The sequence below is a fragment of the Hevea brasiliensis genome, chromosome 2 (assembly GCF_030052815.1).
Source record: "Hevea brasiliensis isolate MT/VB/25A 57/8 chromosome 2, ASM3005281v1, whole genome shotgun sequence".
NCBI lineage: Eukaryota > Viridiplantae > Streptophyta > Magnoliopsida > Malpighiales > Euphorbiaceae > Hevea > Hevea brasiliensis.
The window spans coordinates 40,167,005-40,190,165 of NC_079494.1; the positions used below are offsets into that span (position 1 = coordinate 40,167,005).

The 23,161-nt window shown below is 33.9% G+C and overlaps 1 protein-coding gene and 1 long non-coding RNA gene across 8 annotated transcripts in view; one reads left to right on the forward strand and one right to left on the reverse strand.

The window, feature by feature from the left end:
* LOC110639126 (uncharacterized) overlaps positions 1 to 5,438 on the forward strand; it is a 40,798-nt gene extending 35,360 nt beyond the window's left edge. The window contains exon 6 of the long non-coding RNA XR_009143536.1: positions 5,263 to 5,438. This is a non-coding gene — a long non-coding RNA (uncharacterized LOC110639126). The remainder of the gene's footprint in view (positions 1 to 5,262) is intronic.
* LOC110638897 (MADS-box transcription factor 23) overlaps positions 1 to 23,161 on the reverse strand; it is a 41,276-nt gene that overhangs the window by 17,586 nt on the left and 529 nt on the right. The window lies entirely within an intron of this gene.

Consider the following 23,161-nt stretch of genomic DNA (forward strand, 5'->3'; position numbering starts at 1 on the left):
GTTGTCGTGGAAATTCCAATGGAGCAACAATTAAGGAATAGCTATTTTCTAATTGAATTTGTTACATAATTATTTAACTTTCATATTTTGTTTTTGCAAGCTATTATTATTTTTAAATATTTTTAGTGGATCTTCAAGATTGAATTTTAGAAAGCATTTTGAATAAGCGATTTTCACTGCATGATAATAACTCGAAAGTAAATGATGGAATATACATATAAAAATTTAATTTTTAACTTTATTTGAAATTAATTTTAAAATGTAAATAAAAGTTAAATAATTAATTCTTTTTTTTTTTTTTAATTCTCAAATTAGAAGTTGATGATCCTGAGATCCAGCGGTACTTGTATGAGTGTCGACAATTGGTAGCATGGGAGTCTAGTGACGGTATCCAACCTAACCAACTAGCATATGACCGCTCGTTCTACTGTCACAGCTTCTCTTTCTGGAAGTATTAAAGTATCTATAAGATAAACAAGGGTGAGAAAGCCAAGTGAAATTTCCCTACTTAGCACTCAGATGCTTAATTTAATGGATAGTATAAAAGGTATTGGGGACAGAGTAAATGCGAGGGAGTAAATAAGCTAGCTATTATGGAAGTTGATGCATGAATACAGACCTAAGATTACAAAGAATATACGTCTTCTACGCCAATGGAGTGTTGCCAAGTGTTGCGTAAGTGTAAGTGGACACCTAGCAGATGGCCAAGGCTTTGTCAGCCTATCCCATCCTTTCGACTTCTGCAAGTGTTGTCTAGGTAATATCAGATAATCTCCTATGATAGCTACTATGGGAAATCCCACTCTACGATAGATTGTCAAGCCATAGGATGTCTATAACTTTAATGCATTTAATGTAGCAATCAATCGTACAAACTTAGCCGGCTCAACAAGATTTGTTGAGTAAGGTAATTACCGTATAGATACTAGGGCACTCATTGGTTAGGCATAGGTTTTATTTAGCACATTAATTTGGTCAAGATTGATTGAAATTAGGCTTGGAGCATAGTATTCTGAGTTATTAGCCTTTCTTCAACCTATTAGTTGGTCTTAACAATCTATGGATTGTTAAGTAGTTATGTTTGTTGTCTGGATACATTTGTGTCTCGAGAATTGATTGAGATTAGGCTCGGGGCATAGTATTTTGAGTTGTTAGTCTCTCGTCGACCTATTGGTTGGTCTTAATAATCAACGGATCGTTAAATAGTTATGTTTATTGTGAAGATACGTTTGTACCCCAAGCATTGAGTGAGATTAGGCTCAGGTCATAGTATTTTGAGTTGTTGGTCTGTCTTCGACCAGTCAGTTGGTCTTAACAATCTATGGATTATTAAGCAGTTATGTTTATTGTCTGAGATATGTTTGTACTCTAAGCTAGTCATATCACTCAACCAGCTTAGGGGTCGCTCGATACCAGGACACCTATAGGAATCTAAAGGGTTTAGTGGTAAAATATTATATTAGGAGTTGATAAGTTAAATGTAATTTTTAAAAAAATATATTTTACACTTATTAATTTATTTTAATTCTAACATTTTTAAACAAAATAAGATTAATTAATCTTGATATATGTTTTATTTCATTTTTTTATATTATCGTCATTAACTTTTTATTTTCATTACTCTAAGGAAGAAGGGAGAAAAGGAGTTGCCTAAAGGGAAAAAAAAAAAAGAAAATTTTGATACTGAAGATCCATGAGCCTAATGAAAAGGAAAAAAATGTAAAGGTAAAAAGGTGATGAGCTATAGTTCATTCTCTTTCTAGGCATTGGTATGTGGGAAACAACCCCTCCTATTCTTCCTGTGATAGGAGAAGTGTAAGGTAAGTGGGCTAATGATTGATATAAGTGGGTGGCAAATAAATCGAAGGAGAGAGAAAAAAGGAGCTTGATCACTTATTCTAGAAGGTTCCCAAACAGTTAGGAATACTGTAGGAAGTTATCTAGCTAAGAGCACATTAGGTGGAGCCAAATCTGGTGGCCCATGTGATCACAACTACTGCAACATTTATATAAAGGAAACATGTAAATGGAATGGAGAATCTAAGAGTTATTTGAATTATAATCTAACTATTCCATAGCTTAGGGGTTGAGAGTTAATTTGTAAGGGTTTCTCTTTGCTGTATTGAATTTATCCAATTTATTTAATAAAATTCTACCTTCTTATCTCTTCATTCTGTTCATTTCGTTTCTCTTTTCTGCGATTATTTTTCAAATTTAGAGCAGGATTCCTTACTCTATCAATTGGTTTGACTTGCTTTCGAATGCTAAACACAAGGATCGAGAAGGGATTGAATCAATTGACAGGAATCTTACGGTGACCAAATTCAGTATAAGCTTTTTGCTATAAAAAGTCTTTTAACTAACATAGCGTATGGCAAAATGAGGCTCGAAGAAGGCAGAGTCACTATTGCCTTCACCTCTGGGCAAGACCTTGCTATTGATGGTTCTGCTAATCCACCTTTTCATCATAATGCCATAGATGAAGATCGCTATGTTAAGAAACTGGAGCTTCCCTCTTTCATTGGTATTGACCCTCTGGGTTAACTATCGAAGGCAGAGCAATATTATAAAAAATGTGGCACTCAAAATGATATGATGATCTACAAGGTTCTGGTTAGAATGGAAGGATCTTCACTTGATTAGTTCAAGGGGCTTTGACAATAGGTTTCTTGCCTTTCTTAGGACCTTTCAAATTTGAGTTTTTGCAGCAAATTGGTGGAGCCAACTAACCTTATGAAAATCTCACCGAGGATAATCAGATGGGCTTGGTGATGAAATTGGTTGAAGAATCTCTCTCTAAAACAATGCAGGGACTAAGGATTTCCACGATAAACTGGCTATATCATTATATACCAAGATCACTAAAGGACCCACAAGGACAGCTGCCATCCCATATCACCACAGAGGAGAATTGCTTGATTAAATTTCATTAGGGGGACATTAAAGCTTTCTGGATATGGTTCAAGTGTACGCTTTATGTTGCTCTTTATTTCGAGAATGGTTAGAGAAAACGAAAGCATATGTTAGGTACTAATTGTGGGAAATTTTGCTTAAAATAAGGACGGCTATTAAGGAGTTGCTCCAACGTTATGGCTAGTTTCTGATCTCCATCCTCAACAATATTTTGACCATCCTTGTCTTAAGTGTTTAATTAGTGTTCCACTAATTCTCATCATGCTTTCATCAATGGACAAGTGACATTTACTAACTAAGGAGAGCTGAAGTTTATGGAAACATGGCAACTACCAAGGATCAGCCATGAAGAGTCTTCACCTCCGATGGCAATTTTAGTGGAAGTTTGTATATGTTCCCTCAAAGAGCAGACGAACTTGGGCAATGTTTTTGTTATGCACCACAGAAGTGTGTAAATTATATATATAAAAAAATAAAGCGGATATACAAAACACTAATAACAGATATACAAAACACTAATATTTAAGCACTTCACCCTCTCAATATAGGATTTCGTTCACGAACATGTCATCTTCCATTATCTTTAAATAAAATAATCAATAACTATAAGCCCAAAGTTATCTATCACCTTTTATCCCAATTATTCTCAAGAGAACTCTCGCAATAAAACTGCTCATAGTAAATATATTAGTTAGTCTATCTTATTCTTCTCTAGACATAACCTAATATATTTGCTACTTCAATCATTATACACCACGAAAGGTATCTTTATAACTATAATAGACAATAGTCCCTTCCTCTTGAGCTATGTCTTTTCTTCACCTTAGGCCGAAGTCTCTCTCACTCAATGGGGTTGTAATAGATAAGTATCACTCAACTCAATGGGCAAAGCCACTCTACTCAATGGGCGAAAGCCCCTCTCCATAATAAGCGAAGGCTTGTTCTTCCATGGGCAAAAGTCACTCTCTTCAATAGACAAAGCCCTCTCTCTGTATTGGGCAAAAGTCTCACTCCATAGGCTCAAAGCCAAATAACCTTTACACAAATACTTATATTTATAGTATTAGTCTTCTCAATTCTAATCTAATCAAAAATCTAAATCTATTTAAGAATAGCACTATAATTTAAATTCTACTTAATTTTGGAAATAATCCTTCATTCTATTAAGGAATATTTTTCCCAATCTAATTAGGAAAATGCTTATCCAAATAATACTAAGATTTTGAGTCATAAATCTAATAATTTTTAATATCGTTCTGGTATCTCTAACAACTAGGTGGATGATATGTTCTTGAATATTGCACGGCAGCAACAGCAAGAGGTGGGTTGTTTCTATTGATGCCCTTTTGTTATTTATGTCTATTTCTATATTTCTTGATGAGGGCATGTTTTTAATTAACAATGCATTTGCACTTCTCAAGTGAGTTGCTGAAAAAATTCTTGTGGAATATTTGATGTTAGCGTCTACAAAAAGATCAAATTTTTCTTTTTGGCTAAAAGTCCGATTCAATGTTAAGTAAAACATTTATTAATAGAGAATTATATGCATGTGTGTCTGTTGCTGTTCTATTTTAAAAGTGGGATGATTTAGTGGGTCAATAATTGGAAATAATTGCTATGCTATTCTTGAATCTTATCTTTTAAACCAAGTGCTTCAGTGAGCCTTAGATTCTGTGAAAATTGAAACTTCGTACACTACATTTATTCAAGTGCAAATTATTTTTTATTATAGCGCCAAAGTTGTTACACAGCTAGCATGTTTGTTACAGATTATTTTGGTTAGTTATAGCATAGCTGTACAATTTAGAATATTTTAGAACTTCCTTGTGTATAAATACGCATGGATATCAATGATAAGGAGAAACATTTTTCTCTCTTTTGTTCACTTTGTTTGGCTATCCTTAGCCTTCTTTCTTATGTTGTTTGGCTATTTTTGCATTGTATTAGAGCCAAATTCCAGTGGCCTCTCTAGTGTTTGATTAATTGCTGTTATAATTCCTAATCCACCTTATGGCAAAGGAAACCCTTTCACAAGTTGAAAATGGAGGAGATAATCATGAGGCTAATCTTTACAGTCTCCAAAATTCTAATCATCCTGGTAAGCTGCTAGTTAGCATTCCCTTGAATGACTCTAATTGCATGTCATGGAGTCGATCGATGAAGATTACTCTTAGAGCCAAGGATAAACTCGGCTTTATCAATGGCAAATGTTCTTGCCCTGATGTTGATTCTTCCTTGTTTGAAAAATGTCAACGAGTTGATAGTATTGTATTATCCTAGATCTTAAACTCTATTTCTAAAATACTTGTTGAGTCATTTCTTTATTTAACTAATTCTTATGAATTGTAGAGTGAACATGGGCAAAGATTTAGAGAGAACAATGGACCTCTACTCTACCAAATCAAATGCAAAATTAGTTCCTGATGTTGCCATTAATCTATGGGTTGTATGATGGTCCAGAAAAGTTCATGAAAAGCTTGAAGCAAGAAACAAAGTGAGGTCGATGGTCGTCTCAATGGTCATCTCAATGCTATACTCAAGTTATTTGTAATGCCAGGATGACGATGAAAAGTAAATAATGTTAGAATTTTAGAAAACCTACCTCCATATGTATTGGCTACCTATTTATATAGTGCTTAAGAGATACTCTAGCGTGATATTTGGGATTCCTCTGATCAATTTGAACTATATGAGTGCCACAAATCCTGGGATTTGTATTGTGTCAGCATGATTCTTGGAGTGAATCACGCCCAAGAACCACATCATTTCGATCATGAACCTATTGAACCAATCTCTCAGACAAATCTCTTAACTTCCATAGAGAACGAGCTCTATGGACTCAACTAATCTGATATCATCGAAGACGCTTATTTGATCCCATAACTCGATTCGAGATATTTGGATCCAAATTTGGTAACTCCGAATTCAACAGTTAGGACTTTGAGCTAAACTATATCAATTCCTCTATTCAAGGAAATTTATCTCTAATGGCTTATTTTACAAAGCTCAAAAAGCTTTGGGATGAATTATCTTGCTTTAGGAGTTTTCCTGCTTGCACTTGCGGGTTTACAAAAGCCGCATCTGATATGGAGAATGAAGATAGGTGTTACCAAACCCCTGCAAGTATATTCCCGTTATACCCATGGTCCTAAATCCAAGTCACCAGTAATTGAGTGGCTGAATTAGTCAGCAGTAGTTGTTCTCTTTCTGTTTTGATTCTGTTTCAACATTCCTGCATTGTAGGAGGGTATTCCTCCATTTTCCTATTTTCTTGTTGTTAGTGGGAGGTTATTCCTCCATATAGAAGTAGTGCTCCTTGTATGTAGGGAGTAGTTATTTCTACACTTGTATATATTTAGCAAATCTGATGGAATAAAACAGACTATTAAAACCCAATTTAAGTCTTCTTGACTGAGGTTTCAGGCTCCCTTTAACGAGTCTGACTTTTTCTTGTCTTCCACCATAGGTCGCTCAAGGAAACACCCTAACCCAAACACCCAAACACCAACCCCTCCTACTACCCATCGACCCATAACTAGATCCGTTAGCCGGGACCATAACAGTTTGGTATCAGAGCCTGCAGTTATGGGAGATTCTGTTCAAGACCAGCTGGCTAAGCTCTTTAACTTGTTATTAGCCGAGCAACAATCCAACAAGGAACTGCACGCCAAATTCGATGCTCTAACTCAGGAATGGGAATCCACTAAAAAGGATTTCCAAACCAGCAGCACTGGAAGTCCAGCAAGCTTACGGAGAGATAAGGGAATTTCGGGTATTGCGAATTCTGAAAAATCTGGAGGAAGCTCGTTTGTACCGAAATTCACAAAACTGGATTTTCCTCGCTATGATGGGAAAGATGACCCTTTGGGATGGCTAAACCGTTGCAAACACTTCTTTCAGCACCAACAAACTCCGGAAGAAGAGATGGTCAGTTTAGCTTCATACCATCTCGAAGGAATTGCCCAACTTTGGTACATGCAGTTGCTGGATGACATTCCGAATCCCTCTTGGGCTGAGTTTTCTCACCAATGTAACCTCCGTTTTGGGCCTCCAATCCGCAGCAACAAACTTGGTGAATTAGCTAAACTGAAGCAAATGGGGTCTGTCGCGGATTATCAGAATCAGTTTGAGGCTCTTGTGTCTCGGGCTGGAACTCTCACTCAACACCAGAAGGTCCAATTATACCTCAGTGGTTTACAAGACTCCATTGCGGTTGAAGTGGAGCTTCACCATCCAACCAACTTGGTTAATGCTATGAGCATTTCTCGGCTGTATGAACGCAAACTGTTTCCACGTTCTTCAGCTGCGAGGGATACTCGTCGCGCTGCAATTCCACCTGACAACCGCGCCAATCGGATAGTGAGGCGGCTGTCCCCTGATGAAATGGAGGAGAGGCGAAAGAAAGGACTCTGTTTTAATTGTGATGAGCAGTTTGTTCGAGGCCATCAATGTAAGAAATTGTTCTGGATTGATTTGGAAGAGACGGAAGATGTAGAGGATTTCACAGCTAATCCAGAAATTTCTTTGAATGACATTACTGGGATTCGAAATCCCCAGTCCATGAGGTTGATAGGCAGTTGGATGCTTGGGCAAGTCTTGATCCTCTTCGACTCCGGCAGCACTCACAGTTTTGTTTCTGCCGCAAAAGTTGAGGAACTGAATGCTGTGGTAAACAAACAGAATAGTTTAAAGGTCCACGTTGCCAATGGCGAGCAACTTACTAGCCCAGGTATTTGTAAGGGAATTAGGTCCTTCAAGTCTAATTCTTTCATGGTTGATTTGTTTGTTTTACCCTTAACCAATTTCGATATGGTTTTGGGGTTAATTGGCTTCAACCTTGGGACCCATTCTCAGGATTTCACCGTTATGAGCATGAGCTTTTATCAACAGGCCACTTAGTGACATTGCAGGGTATTACGTCTTCAAGCTCTTCCCACGGTTCAGATCTGAACAACATGCCGAGTTCATCTGACCCAGACATCCAACTCCAGAAATTATTGGCGGAATTTGCTTCTTTATTCAATGCTCCTACTGGGCTGCCCCTAGCGGATCTTGTGATCATCGTATTCCCCTAATCCCCGGAGCTGGTCCTGTGGTAGTTCGACCATACCGTTACCCTTATGGTCAGAAGGACGAAATTGAAAAGCAATGTGCTGCAATGTTACAGCAGGGTATAATCCGTCCCAGCCGTTCCCCATTCTCGTCGCCGGTGATTCTGGTTCCCAAAGCTGATGGTTCCTAGCGCCTTTGTGTTGATTACAGAGAATTAAACGCCAAAACCATCAAAGACAAATTCCCTATTCCGGTTATTGACGAATTCTTGGAGGAATTGGGTGGAGCGAAGTTCTTCTCAAAGTTAGATGCGCTGGGTTACTTTCAGGTGGGGATGCATCCTGCTGATATAGAGAAAACTGCCTTCCGCACTCACCACGGACACTTTGAATTCCTGGTGATGCCGTTTGGATTATCCAACGCTCCCTCAACTTTTCAGGCCCTAATGAACGAGGTATTCCAACATTACTTACGAAAATTTGTACTCGTCTTTTTTGACGATATTTTGGTTTTCAGTCAATCACTGGCGAACACATCCACCATTTGCGTTGGTTTTCCAATTCTTTATTCTGAGAACCAGTTGGTCCTCAAACGGTCGAAGTGTGTCTTCGGTCAATCTCAGATTTCCTATTTGGGTCATATTATTTCTTCCCAAGGAGTGCAGGTGGATCAGTCCAAAGTTGCTGCTGTATTAGAATGGCCAAAGCCCAACACCATTCGTGGGTTACGTGGATTCCTAGGGCTCACAGGTTATTATCGCAAGTTTGTGCAGAATTACGGCATCATTGTCGCCCCCCTCACTGCTATGCTGCGTAAAAACAACTTCCACTGGACTGATCACGCTATCGATGCGTTCCAGAAGTTAAAGGCAGCCTTGACATCTACTCCAATCCTGCTTCTACCGAATTTTGATCTAACTTTTGTTATAGAATGTGACGCTTCTGGTACAGGGATTGGAGCAGTCTTGTTACAACACAACCGGCCAGTCGCATATTTCAGCCGTTCCTTGGCAGCTCGTCATCAAAATCTTCCGGCTTACGAGCGAGAATTGATTGGCTTAGTGAAGGCACTAAAGCATTGGCATTCCTATCTGTGGGGACGTGAATTTATTGTTCGGACAGATCATTATACATTGAAATATCTGCTTGAGCAGCGCCATCTCTCAGCAACTCAACAACATTGGATTAGCAAGCTCCTGGGTTTTTCTTTTACTGTTGAATACAGGGCTGGCAAATCTAATGTGGTGGCGGACGCTCTTTCTCGACGGAATGCCGATGATTCAATCCTTATGGCTGTTTCCATGCCTCAACTCAGTTTGTTTGATGAAATTCGGAAGGAACATAGTGATTCATCAGCAATTCGAACAAATCTCTGCAATTACCAATGGAACAGTCGCTTCAAAATGGGTTTTTCGGGATGGGTTACTCTTCTACAATAACAGAGTTTACCTGCCTCCCAATTCCCCATCAATTCAGCTGGTTGTTAGTGCTCTTCACAACCAAAGTCATGAAGGTTACCAGAAGACATTATACAGAATCACTAGAGATTTCTATTGGCAGGGGATGAAAAATTTCGTAAGGGATTTTGTGCGTTCTTGTGATGTATGTCAACGGCATAAAACTGACACACTACAACCGGCGGGACTCCTTCAACCTTTGCCCGTTCCCACTCAAATTTGGGCTGATATCTCCATTGACTTCATAGAAGGCATTCCCACTTCACGCGGAAAGAATGTTTTAATGGTTGTCGTTGATCGGTTCTCAAAGTACGGACATTTTTTAGCTCTCACTCACCCGTACACCGCTGTAAGTGTTGCTCGCACATTCTTTGACAACATTTTTAAATTACATGGGTTGCCAGAAACTATGGTCAGTGACAGGGATGTGACTTTCACAAGTTCCTTTTGGAAAGAATTATTCCGTTTATGTGGGACCAAGCTGTGTTTCAGTTCCTCTTACCATCCACAATCTGACGGACAGACAGAGGTTGTGAACCGTACTGTTGAAATGTATCTCCGCTATTTCACTAGTTCATCGCCATCAAAGTGGATTGATTGGTTATCTTGGGCTGAATACTGCTACAACACCAGCTACCATACCTCACTTAAATCCACACCTTTTGAGACTGTTTATGGTCGACCACCTCCTCGACTATTATCTTACTTGCATGGCAGTTCTTCAATTGAAGCGGTTGATACTGTTCTGCGCCAACGGGATGACATGCTGCACCTACTTCGCCAAAATCTGTTACAAGCCCAAAATAAGATGAAAGCCACTTATGATCAGTCCCACTGCTCGCTAGAATTTAAAGTTGGTGACATGGTCCTGCTGCGTTTAAAGGCGTATAGACAACAGTCAGTTGCAAAAAGAACTAATCACAAGCTGTCCGCCAGGTTTTACGGACCCATACTGGTTCTGGAATGCATTTTAAAAATTTAATATAAACTATACCTTCCAGAAGAGTCCAAGATCCACAATGTTTTACATGTTTCATATCTCAAGCCCTATCATGCGGTCGACTGTCACTCCAACATTACCACCTACCATTCTTTTGGAGGATCCTGTCCATCCTTTAGCTGTTCTGGATCATCGTATCAAAGGAGGAATTCCAGAGGTTTTAATTCATTGGAGTCATTCTTCACCAGCAGATGCTTCGTGGGAAAGGGTCCAGCATATAACAGACAAGTTTCCAGACTTCAAGCTTGCGGACAAGCTTCCATTGGGGGCGGGAAGTAATGTTACCAAACCCCTGCAAGTATATTCCCCTTATACCCATGGTCCTAAATCCAAGTCACCGATGATTGAGTGGTGAATTAGTCATAGTTGTTCTCTTTCTGCTTTGATTCTGTTTCAACATTCTGCATTGTAGGAGGTATTCCTCCATTTTCCTATTTTCTTGTTGTTAGTGGGAGGTTATTCCTCCATATAGAAGTAGTGCTCCTTGTATGTAGGGAGTAGTTATTTACGCACTTGTATATATTCAAAATCGATGGAATAAAGCAGATCATTAAAACCCAATTTAAGTCTTCTTGGTGAGGTTTGTGCTCCCTTTACGAGTCGACTTTTTCTTGTCTTCCACCATAGGTCGCTCAAGGAAACACCCTAACCCAAACACCCAAACACCAACCCCTCCTACTACCCATCGACCCATAACTAGATCCGTTAGCCGGGACCATAACAATAGGTTGATGCAATTCCTTATGGGATTGAATGCCAGCTATGATCATGTCTGTAAGTGGATCTTATTAAATGAACCATTTCCACAGTTAACAAAGCATACTCTATGGTTCTCAGTGTTGAAAAACAATGTAAGGTAACTTCAGTAACTAATATAGTTAATCATTCTGCAGCAATGATGGTTAAGGGATTTGGATTTCAGAAAAACAAAGAAACAGAGGGGGAGAAAACTCAAAATACTTTGGAAACAAGAAATTTATTAAACGAGAAAAGGGAAACAAGTTTTGCAACCATTACAAAATGTCAGGCCATATCAGAAAGATATGCTTCAAGCTCTATAGGTACCCAAACTGGTAGAAGGAACTCAAGCAAAAACATATCAGCTAGAATCAAGCTTATGCAGCTCGTGAGACACCAGTGGATAATGAAGTTTTTGATCCCTCTCCAAAAACACTTGATTGGAATTTTAATTTTACAGCTATAATCCAATTGGAAATATCAAAATATAAGAAGGAAAAGGTGATTGCTGATCCAAACATGGCAATTTACTCAAACTTCATAGGTAATGGACCAAACTTGTGTTTCTTCAGCAAAGATGGTAAGATTTTTAGAACTTGGATAATCAACACTAGCGCCTCTAGCCATATTTGTTTAGATATAAATTATGTGCTTTCTTCTAAATATAATTTACTATCAGTAAGTAAGCTTTTTCAAAATACTAACACACTAGTTTTTTTTTTTTCCCATCATATTGTACCTTGCAAGATCGCTTGACTAGAGAGATTATTGCCATTGGGAAGGAACAAGCTGGACTATATAAACTAGATGCTTCTTCTTTTACTCATTTAGCTCAGCATTGTGATTCGTATAAGGAATGTAATTCTATTCAGACTAATGTTAAATCTTATGTTTTATAGCATGAATGTCTAGGTCATGTTTTGATTCAACATTGCTTAGAATTCCTTATATTGATCATTCTTCTGTTAAGATTTCTATGCCATGTGAAATTTGCCTTCTATCTAAGCAACAATGTCTACGATTCGCCCTAAGAATAATTTTAAATAAATCTGTATTTGATTTGATACATATAGATTTATGGGGTCTATATCATATCCATAACCATTGTTGAAGATTATAGCAGGGCAACATGGGCTTACTTAATGAGAGACAAAATACAGACCTTATCCCTTATGATTATGTTCTTGAATTTAACAGAAAACCAATTTCAGCAAAGAGTAAAAATTATCCATTCGAATATGGTTCAGAATTCATCAACATCTCTTGCCAATAGTTATTCCAAGACCAATGATTACTACACCAAAAAATCCTATCCATGCACACCTCAACAGAATGGGGTGGTTCAAAGGAAGCACAAACACATAGTTCAGGTAACAAGAGCTCTTTTATTCCAATCTAACCTACCAAAACAATTCTGTGGGGAAGCCATAATCACTACTATTTACCTAATAAATAAACTACCTTCATCTGTTTTAAGTTGGGAAACAACATTTGAAGTTTTGAATAAAAGACCACCAGGTTATAATCACTTCAAGGTCTTCGAGTGTCTATGTTTTGCTACTAATACAAAGCCACATAAAACAAAACTGGAACCTATAGCTATAAAATAACTTTTCTTTGGGTATGCATCTAGATATGGGGCATATAAAATATCAATTCAAACACAATGTTTGTGTCTAGGGATGTAATTTTCCATAAAACAATCTTTCCCTACAAAAATGAGTCCCTTATTAAGTCATAAAGTCAAGTCCCAGAGTCTAGTGTTCCCATACCAATTGTTTCACCAAAGCTTCAAGATGATTCCCATATTCCTCTTGACAAAGATCCACCCATAAACATAGATAGTGCACCACAATTCAATAGGTCACCATCAATCTCTCCACTACAAAGTAATTCACAATCCACAATACCACAACTTATACCATCCTCTCCTTTAAGAAGAAACACTAGAAACATATCAAAACCAACATGTCTACAAGATTTTATAGCTCACACCACAAATGATGATACTTCATCAATAGCTTTGTCTCTCAAGTAGAGCAGTTCTACAGGTATGACACTACCTTTCAACCATTTATTATTGCACCCTTTTTTCATAACAATTATGTTGTTTTCATGGCTAACGTGTCTTCTATCAAAGAACCATACTCTTACCATCAAGCTAAAGATGACACCAGGTGAGCCTTAGCCATGAAACAAGAGCTAAAAACACTTGAACGCAATAACACCTGGAGTTAACTACTCTTCCAACAAGAAAGAAACCAATTGCATCTAAATGGGTTTATTGGGTCAAGTACAAACAAGATGGAACAATAGACAAATTCAAGGCTTGTCTAATGGCTAAGGGTTACAACCAAGTTGCTGGAATTGATTATGCAGATGGCTTTTCACCAGTTGCTAAGATTGATACGGTATGCATATTTCTCGCCATTGCTTCATCCAAACAATGACCCATACACCAAGTGAATATAAACAATGTGTATCTTCATGGGTTCATAGATGAAGATCTCTATATGCTACCACCTAATGGTTACACAAAGGCAAAGAATGGGCAAGTTTGCAAACTTATTAAATCCCTTTATGGGTTGAAACAAGCAGGAAGGCAATGGAACAAACAATTTATAAACAAATTAAAGGCTTCGGATTCATACAATCTTCCTCTGATCATTGTTTATTTACCAAGTGCTCTAGTGATGATTTCCAAGCTTTATTGGTCTATGTCGATGATGTCCTCATTACAAGAACAAATGAAGAATCAATTACTTTAGCAAAACAATTTCTTGATATAGAGTTCACCATCAAAGATATGGGAAATGCAAAATATTTCTTAGGTATTGAGCTTGCTCGATCCACAAAAGGATTGTTCATTAGCTAAAAGAAGTACATAATGGATATGTTATAAGATGCCGAGCTTTCTAATGCTAAGGTGGCTTCATTTCCTATGGAAAAAGCCCTTCACTTAACACCCGAAATGGGTAACCCAATGCTAGAACCAAAAAAATATAGAAGAATTATTAGAAAAATGTTATATCTCAGCCTTACAAGGCCTGATATTACATAACTTGTTCAACAACTAATCCTCCAATCTCCTAGAATTCCTCATTGTCAAGCTATTATACAAGTCCTTAAGTATTTATGAGATGTCCATTAAAGGGATTATTCTTTCCAACTATATCATCCTTCAAACTTAAGGCATATTGCAGCGCTGATTGGGCAGTGTGTCCCACGAGCAGAAGGTCTATCACTGGATTTTGTATATTCTTGGTTCTGCCCTTGTATCATGGAAATTAAAGAAACAAACGATAGTTAGTCATTCATCTGCAGAGGCGGAGTATCGAAGCATGGCCAGTACTGTGAACTAAAATGGATTTCATTTCTTCTCAAGGATTTTAGTATTTCTCTAAAACCTCTAATATCACTCTACTGTAACAATCAAGCCGCAATACACATTAGCAACAATCTTGCCTTCCATGAATGCACCAAACACTTTGACATAGACTATCATGTCATTCGACAGCATGTCACCAGTAGATTCCTCCAAACGGTTCATGCCTCATCACACCTTCAATTAGCCGACTTCTTCACAAAATCACTCTCTGCTTCTAACTTTAGCTTCATTTTGTCCAAGCTGGGACTAGTTAACCCTCACCAGCCTCCAGCTTGAGGGTGGATGAGACTTTGTACACTATATTTATTCAGGCACAAAATTGTTTTTTTATTTTGGCGCCAAAGTTATTGCCCAAACTGGCATGTTTGTTAAAGATTTTTTTGGTTAGTTATAGCACATCTATACAGTCTATAACATTTTAGAGGAGTGATATTGATGGGGAAATTTTAAGGCAAGTGGGCCGATAGTTTATTAATACAAGTAGGCAACAACCTAAATTGAAGGGGAGAGCAAATAGGAGTTGGATTACTTATTCTAAGAGGTTCCTAAATAGCTATGAATATTCCAAGAAGTTATCCAGCAAAAAAGCACAATAGGTGGAGCCAAATCTAGGGCCCCATGTGATCACAGTTGTTGCAACTTCTATATAAACTGAGCATGTAAATGAGATGGGGTGTGTGAGAGTTATTTAAATTGTAATCTAGCTATTCCATAATTTAGAAGCTAAAAGTTAATCTATGAAGAGTTTCTCTTCACTATATTGAATTTATCTAATTTATTTAATAAAATTCTGCCTTCTCATCTCTTGTTGATTTCATTTCTTTGTTTTTACCTTTATTTTTCAAATTTTCCTTCTCTATCATTCTTCTCTCTTCCTTACCAAGGGGAAAACAAAAAGATTCTTCCTAAAGCAATAAATGTAAAATTAGACAATAAAAATCGAGGGAAAAGAGAAGCAGACGATTTTGAGTAGTGCGCAAGTTATCATTTCATTTCTGGATCACATCAAAATTTCACACAATTTGAATTAATATTTTAGAATTATCTCATTCTCTTCAATCTAACCCTAACTCTATTTTGCATGGTGGCCCACCGTTAATAACGATTCTCATGAGAAGCATCTATGGAGATTGTGCTGCATTCAATGAAAAATCACTGGATAAGATGCACTGACCACATAATGCATTCAATCACTAGTGGTTCAAAACAATTACCAATCAAGAATGTTCAAAGAGTGCAAGAGGAAAAAAAGAAAAAAAGAAAAAAAAAAGCATGGTTCAAAAGAAATTGAAAATCCATGTGTGTATATTTTAGTAATATAGTAACTTTAGCCTCTTCTTGTATTCATTAAAGAGATGTTTATTTATAATATATTATCTCATGTGTGTATTATATTCAAGTAATTTGACATTTATCTAAATGAAAAAAAAAAAAAAATATATATATATATATATATATATATATATATATATATATTAATGTCGGTTATAATAATCACTACAAAAAAAATTAAGATTAGCAACCAATCGAATCTATCGTTAATCTATTAAAATCGATTACCAATCAATTTAGCAACCGACTGATCAAATTGATTGTTAATCTATTAAAATCGGTTACTAATAAATTTAGCAATCGATTCAGTCAGTTACAATCAGTTTAGTTGCAAATAGCAATCGATAACCAAATTGGTTGCAAATAGCAACCGACAACTAAATTGATTGCTAATTAATTCAACTTAAAAAAAATAAAACTTTTCATAAAAAAAACTATAAGTTGCTAGTAGCAATCGATTTAGTAATCGAAACATAATCAGCTGCAAAAAATTTAGTACCTTTAATTTTGTAATTTTGAAATCATTTTGTAGATCAATTGTTATTTGTAACTAATTTAGCAACTGAAAAGTAAGTTGTTAATTTTAAAATATTATAAAAAAATAAATTTTCAAAAAAGAAATAAAAATTCAAATAAATAAATTTTTCAAAAATTATTAAAATAATAAATTATTACTGAAAATTAGTACTAAAAATCAATATAAAAATATTATAAAAAAATTACTAATAATAATTATTATAAAAAAATATTAAGAAGAAATTAAATATAGAAAATATTTATAGGACAAATTACTAAAAAGAATATATATATATATATATATAACCAAAAAATTATTAAAAATTAATACTACAAATAATTTACTAAAAAAATATATTTGTACAAAAATTTTTATTTTATGCCAAAAAAATAAATTAAATAAAAAAGATGAGAAAGAAAAAGAAGGTGAAGAAAAAAAGAAGAAGAAAAAGAAAAAGATGATAAAAAAATAGATGATAAAGAAAAAGAAAATAGATGAGAAAGAAAAAGAATGATGAAGAAAAAAATAGATGAGAAAGAAAAAGATAATAAATAATAAAATATATGAGAGAGAAAAAGTTGAAGAAGAAAATAGATAAGAAAAAAAAATGATGAAGAAAAAAGATGAGATAGAAAAATGATGAAGAAAACATATAAAAGAAAATTGATAAAAAAATGTTAGAAAAGAAAAGATAATAATTAAAATAGATAAGAATAAAAAAAATGATTAAGAAAATGAAAAAAGAGAAAAAATGAGTAGTGCAGAAAGAAAATGAATACTAGTTTATATAAGGAAATTAGCAACCAATTGTTGATCGCTAATTTCTTTTAAAAATTGAATGGAAATTTTTGGGGGGATAATTTTATAACCGATTTATAATTAATTATAAAATTAGTTACCAATAGAAATCGGTTGCAGAAATCAGTTGCTGTTAATAACCGATTTGCAAATCGATTGCAATTCAAAATAAAAAAATAAAAAATAGGTGAAAATTTTTTTTTGGGGGGAGGGGAGTAATCAGTTGTAAAATCGGTTGCTGTTAGCACTGATTTGCAAATCGGTTGCAAAATCAAAAAAGGAAAAAAAATTAGGTGATAATTTTTGGAGCAAAAAGTTTAGCAACTTATTTACAATTGGTTGCAAAAATTGATTGTTATTAGCAACCAACAAGGAATCGGTTGTAAATAACAACCGATTTGCTAACTTTAAAGCCAATTAAAATAATTCTTTAATTTAGTAATCGATTCTCTAAACTATTAGCAACCAATTTTCAAATCGATTACTATTAGCAATCAATTTTAACAATTGATTTCTTAATCGGTTGCTAATCGTATATTTAAAATTTTTCTAATATCAATTAGTAACCGATTTAGTAACCAATTATAAATCGGTTGCTATTAGCAATTGATTCTTGTATCGGTTGTTAATTTTTTTTTAAATTAATTATTTTACTAAAAAAAATCGAAATCACAAATCGATTGTAAAATCGATTGCTAATAATAATTAATTTGAGTTAGTTACAATAATTGGTGGCAAAATTGATTATTTTTTTAGTGAATATTGACCACTTGTCACTTACATTTCAATTATGCGATCATAACTAAGTATTTTACAATAAAGTGTATTATTATCAAAATAAATCATTTCTACATTGTTATCATAAAATTCATTATAGGGTTGGTTTCTTTATATACATTTTGTAACACTGATTGTATGGTTTAATGTAATAACATGACTATAATAACGAATATAATTCACCTACAAACACTTAAATAGCTAACTAACCAGAAATTGTTGATCAAGCAACTTGTCATCCCATCATCTTTCAAACAATAATAATTAACAATAAAATTTTTTAAAAATTATTATTTAGTCCAGCTATTAAAAAAAAATTAATTATTTTATCTTCCTAATATATTAATTAGTTTATATATTTTTGCTCGTTTACTCTTTAGATTTGCTATCCAATTCAAATCAAATTTTCTATTTGTCAATAAGGAAAACAAATTACCTTTAAGAGAATTAAATAATTTAAAACTTAAAAAATAGAGACTGTATAGTTATATTTTTAAAATTTTATAAATGAAATAAAATTTAAATTAATGCATAAAATTATTATAAGAAGTAAAAAATAAATAAAATAAAAATATTAAGACTAATCAGTATATTTTTAAAATAAAAATATTAAAAAATTAATTTATTAAAATAAAAAAAGTAGAATAGTAATTTTTCCCAACCTTCTCCCCGCTTATAATCAGCACTTCCCCTGCACCAAAAACGTTGGCAACATCATCACTTGAAAGTTGGCATGTGTGTATTTTAGTACTTCCCTTACAGGAAGATCCGTACTAGTTTTGGAGCACAAAAGGCTGGTTCATACCCCTTGGCCAATCCTTATGCTCCTTAGTTCATAAATAAAATAAATAAATAAATAAAACAATCCTTATTTTCTTAGTCATTGGATAGTGCATCTTTGCAGGGACAAGAAACAGTGTCTCACCTATTAAAAAATTGCGGGAACTGGGACGAAGGTGGTGCATGTTCCGGGCATGGCATTCTTAACATACTTTTTATTATTCTTAACGAGCGTTTTATTATTACAAGTGGATAACTTTTCTCTATATTAAAAGAACAAAAGTACTGCATTTGGAAGATAACTTGACCATTTTTGCTCTTTTTTGAGGCATTCAATCCTTAAAGGGGATACATAGAAACGTGGTCTAAGAACCAACCCATCCCTCTCATCCCCAGCCACCTAGAGAGATATGCAACGATATCATAACTAGGAAACTCTCATTTAATAGTTGAGATTAAATCATTCACACTTGTTTTTAGGAGGGGCAATGATGATTTAGCCAACACTTGACATTATATTACAACCCTATATTTCGTGCTTTTAAATCCACTATAATATCTGAATGCAGAAACCAATAATGCAATCTGCTCTTTAGAAGGACAAAACATGTAGGGAGAACACTGTTACTTTAACTCCTTTCATAATTTAATTTATATATATTTTAATTATTTTTTGAGTTTCAGGCTTTATTATTGAATTGAAGTAAGTTCACTCAAAAATTTTAATTTACTGAAAAGTTAATAAACTCAATGGCTTTATTTAATTGAAGTCAATTCCCTCAAAAATTTTAATTTACTAAGAAGTTAATAAATTCAACTTGTTGGGTAGTCATTTTAACTCCACATCATAAAAAGTAAAGAAAATAACTTCCTACAATTTAAGGAACGTAACTTATTTATTCTTTAAATTTGAGAAATTCACTTTTCAAAATTAAAAAATTTGAATCAAACAAGACCTTTAAATAACATTTTAAATGAAAATATCTCCCTAATTTTACTTTTGAAAAGTAGAGATATACCTACTATATAGATCATCCTCGGATTTTCCTATATTTGGCTGTCATGGAAGCCAACCATATTCTGATCGTGTGACAAGACTAAAGTTTATTATTATTATTATTATTATTATTATTATTATTATTATTATTATTATTATTATTATTATTATTATTATTATTATTATTATTATTATTATTATTATTATTTTCAGATCAATTTAAGTGTATTAAAATTAAATTTTTTTTAAAGATGTCTTTTTTTCATATTGATTTGTTATATTTAAACTTATTACTCTTATCTATTGTTCTCAGCAGAACGCTAATTAACAAGAAAGAAGTGACCTTATTCTTATTCAGCATACTAAGAATGACAAGACAAAATTCAGAAGTGAATGGAGTCGTGGATTCAATTCAAATCCATGAATTGCATTCATATGTATGTCTTCGTGTTCACGACCCTTTGAATACTCTCTTTTTAATTTAACCCAAATAGTTTATTTCCTCTTCTTTTTTTTATTTTTTTATTTTTTATCTCTTCCAATTTCTTCAAGTTCAGCTTACCGCCAGACTATGAAAAAAAAAAAAAAGGAGTATGATCCCTCATCTAATTTATTTCTTTTTTCTTTAATTTAATATGTGGTATTTTATATTCTATGTTGTTTTTGTCAATATTAATCAATTTTTTTGATGAGATTCATTGATTCTTCCTTCATAGAAGCTTCGAGTTCTATTAAGCCTTTTAACTTCTTAAGATGAATAGATCTTATTATTGATACTCATACAATCAAACTTGTTTAAAGACAAGCTAAGTCAATTTGTGGATAACCATCTAGTGGAACATAATTATAGTCAATATGATTCCATCTAAGAGTGGAGAATATTGGAAGAAGATATTTATTCTTTATAAATGTTTATGTTTTTGAATTTTCCTGTGCATTATTACGATTACATTCTTATATAAAGGTGGAAAATTCTATAATTATTTTGTTTTTAATAAAGTAAATTCTATTTTGTAGATAACCACCATTGAATAGATTACAATGATTTATCTAATAGTAAAAGAAATGAAGTGTAAGTACAGTGAATAAAAAAACAAAGTAGTAATAGAAGACACCTATAAAAGATGTATTATTATTATTATTTTTTATTATTCTTACTATTGAAAGATTCATGATTACCCTTTATTTTTAACTATTTTACCAAGTCAAGTGTACTAAGATTTAGGGTTTGGAAAGACTTATATTCTCTTCTCTATCTTTGTTGTTTCTATCTTTTCTTTTTTTCCCAACGTTTTCTTTTTCTCCCATCCTCGCCAAACTTAATGGTTTAGGGTGTATCACACTATTATCACTACACGAAAACTAGGAACCAGAGACAAAATTATCAGCTTTGCAGAGAAAACATGTCTCTAAATATTAGTTTTTTGGAATGTTTTATTAAAATTGTCCCTTAAAATGAAATTTACATCTCATACAGTTATATTTACTACTTATCATAAGTCTATACCGCTTGTATTCTAGGTAATTTGCACCAAGTATATGCAAGGAATTGATTAACAAATCCATTGATAATAATTCTAATAAAAATATGAAGACAAATTAATTACTGTGTTAAGTTCTAACCCTCCGACTTTCGAGTTCTCAAAACAATTGAGACATCTAGAAATCCTTAATTAATGAACCCATAAAAAACACCTCCTTAATTTACTGTATATGCCATCATCACCCCCTAGACTATTAATGCCAATCAATCCACTTCCTTCCATCAGCTATGGATTGACGGAAAAAGAAAATGCCTATATCAATTATACTAACATAGTAATTAATTAAGTTCAAGAAAAGAAATTATGTATACTAGCCTATATAGCTTCTTGACCACCTTTTTATCCTTTCTTATGACTGCAAATTAAACTCGAACTCGCGTACTATTTCATCTAATCCTTGTTACTAGCACCGTTTGAACCATTGTTGAACACTATCTCAAAATTTTAAAGTGACTAGCACTATATTCCAAAATGCCTATCATTCTACTTAATTTTATTTTCATGACAAAAGATTTCATTATTAATTAGAGTGTTCGTCTTTTAGTTTTTAAAATAGATTTCTAGGTAGTCAACAAGAGGGAAAGGACGAATAGTACAGTATTGAAAAGAGGTCTACCCATTTATAAATCATTGTGTTTTTTCCCTTGCCTAATCTTTAAGATATTGATCATATTTCTGAAATAGATATTCATCATCTCTATTCTAGTCAAACAGTACATTTTTGGGTGTAAAGCGCATTCCCAGAGTCTTTAATGGCTAGGTTTAAATTCAACAATAAAGAAATTTGAAAAGCTACCTACAAGTTAAGAAAGATTTGCTTAGGCTTATGTAAGGATCTAGGATAAATACGTTAAGCAATGACCATACAGATTGATATGCTCATCTTAAAAAGAACTAAACGCTTGGACAAAAATTAAACGTCAGCCTACTGTATATGGATCTAAGAATAGTTTGAGTGATTTTGTTAGTGTAATACACTACAAGCTATTGCCTATAAGAACCTATAAGAAATGAAGAAGTAAAAAGGCTGCTTAGAAGTTAGAATATTCAAGCAGAAGAGAGATTGAGCATAAAATCGATTAGGATAGAATTGTTGGGAAATGGAAGACATTAACTGATGGTTCCCGACTTATAACTCTTTTTTTTTTTTTTAATCTTATAAACAATGCTGTATAGAACTCAAATCTGAAGTCTCCGAGCTTAAGAACCTCATCAATGCAAGAATCTACTGATAATCTCTGAGCTCTGGCTAGCTAGCTAGGACAAAAAGACCTCGGTGACAAATGAACTAGATGTTGAAAATCATCAATGCCAGTAATTCCACATTACTTGACTCTCCATCTCTATGTATATATCACTAAGAAAACTTCCTGCCCAAAAATATCTCCAAATTCTAATAATGCTTCCTGCAGGCACTCTAAACTCTCCATCTCTATATGCATATTCATCTACCCATTTGAAAAATTATTATCTTAAACATATCATTTCTGATAATTATCTAAAATGCTCATTCTATTAACTTTTCCCCACTTTAAATATATAAAAAGAAATGAAAGTAGATAAATATAAGATAAGCATTCATGCATAGTAAGCAAAGCAAATTCACAAAACTTTTGGATCATTAATCATCAAATTAGCCTAATCAAAATTTGCATCATAAAATCACAATCCTTGTGATGGTTTCTGCATGCAGTTCACCACATCAAATAAAAAATCATTAAAAAAAAACATAATATTTATAAAAAAAAAAAAATTTGAAATCAACATATATAAAAACATAAACAATAAAGATCATCTACACACAAAGCTCATCAGCTAAATTAATAATAATAAAGCAGCAAGAACTGAAGCTATAGATTATAGGATCAT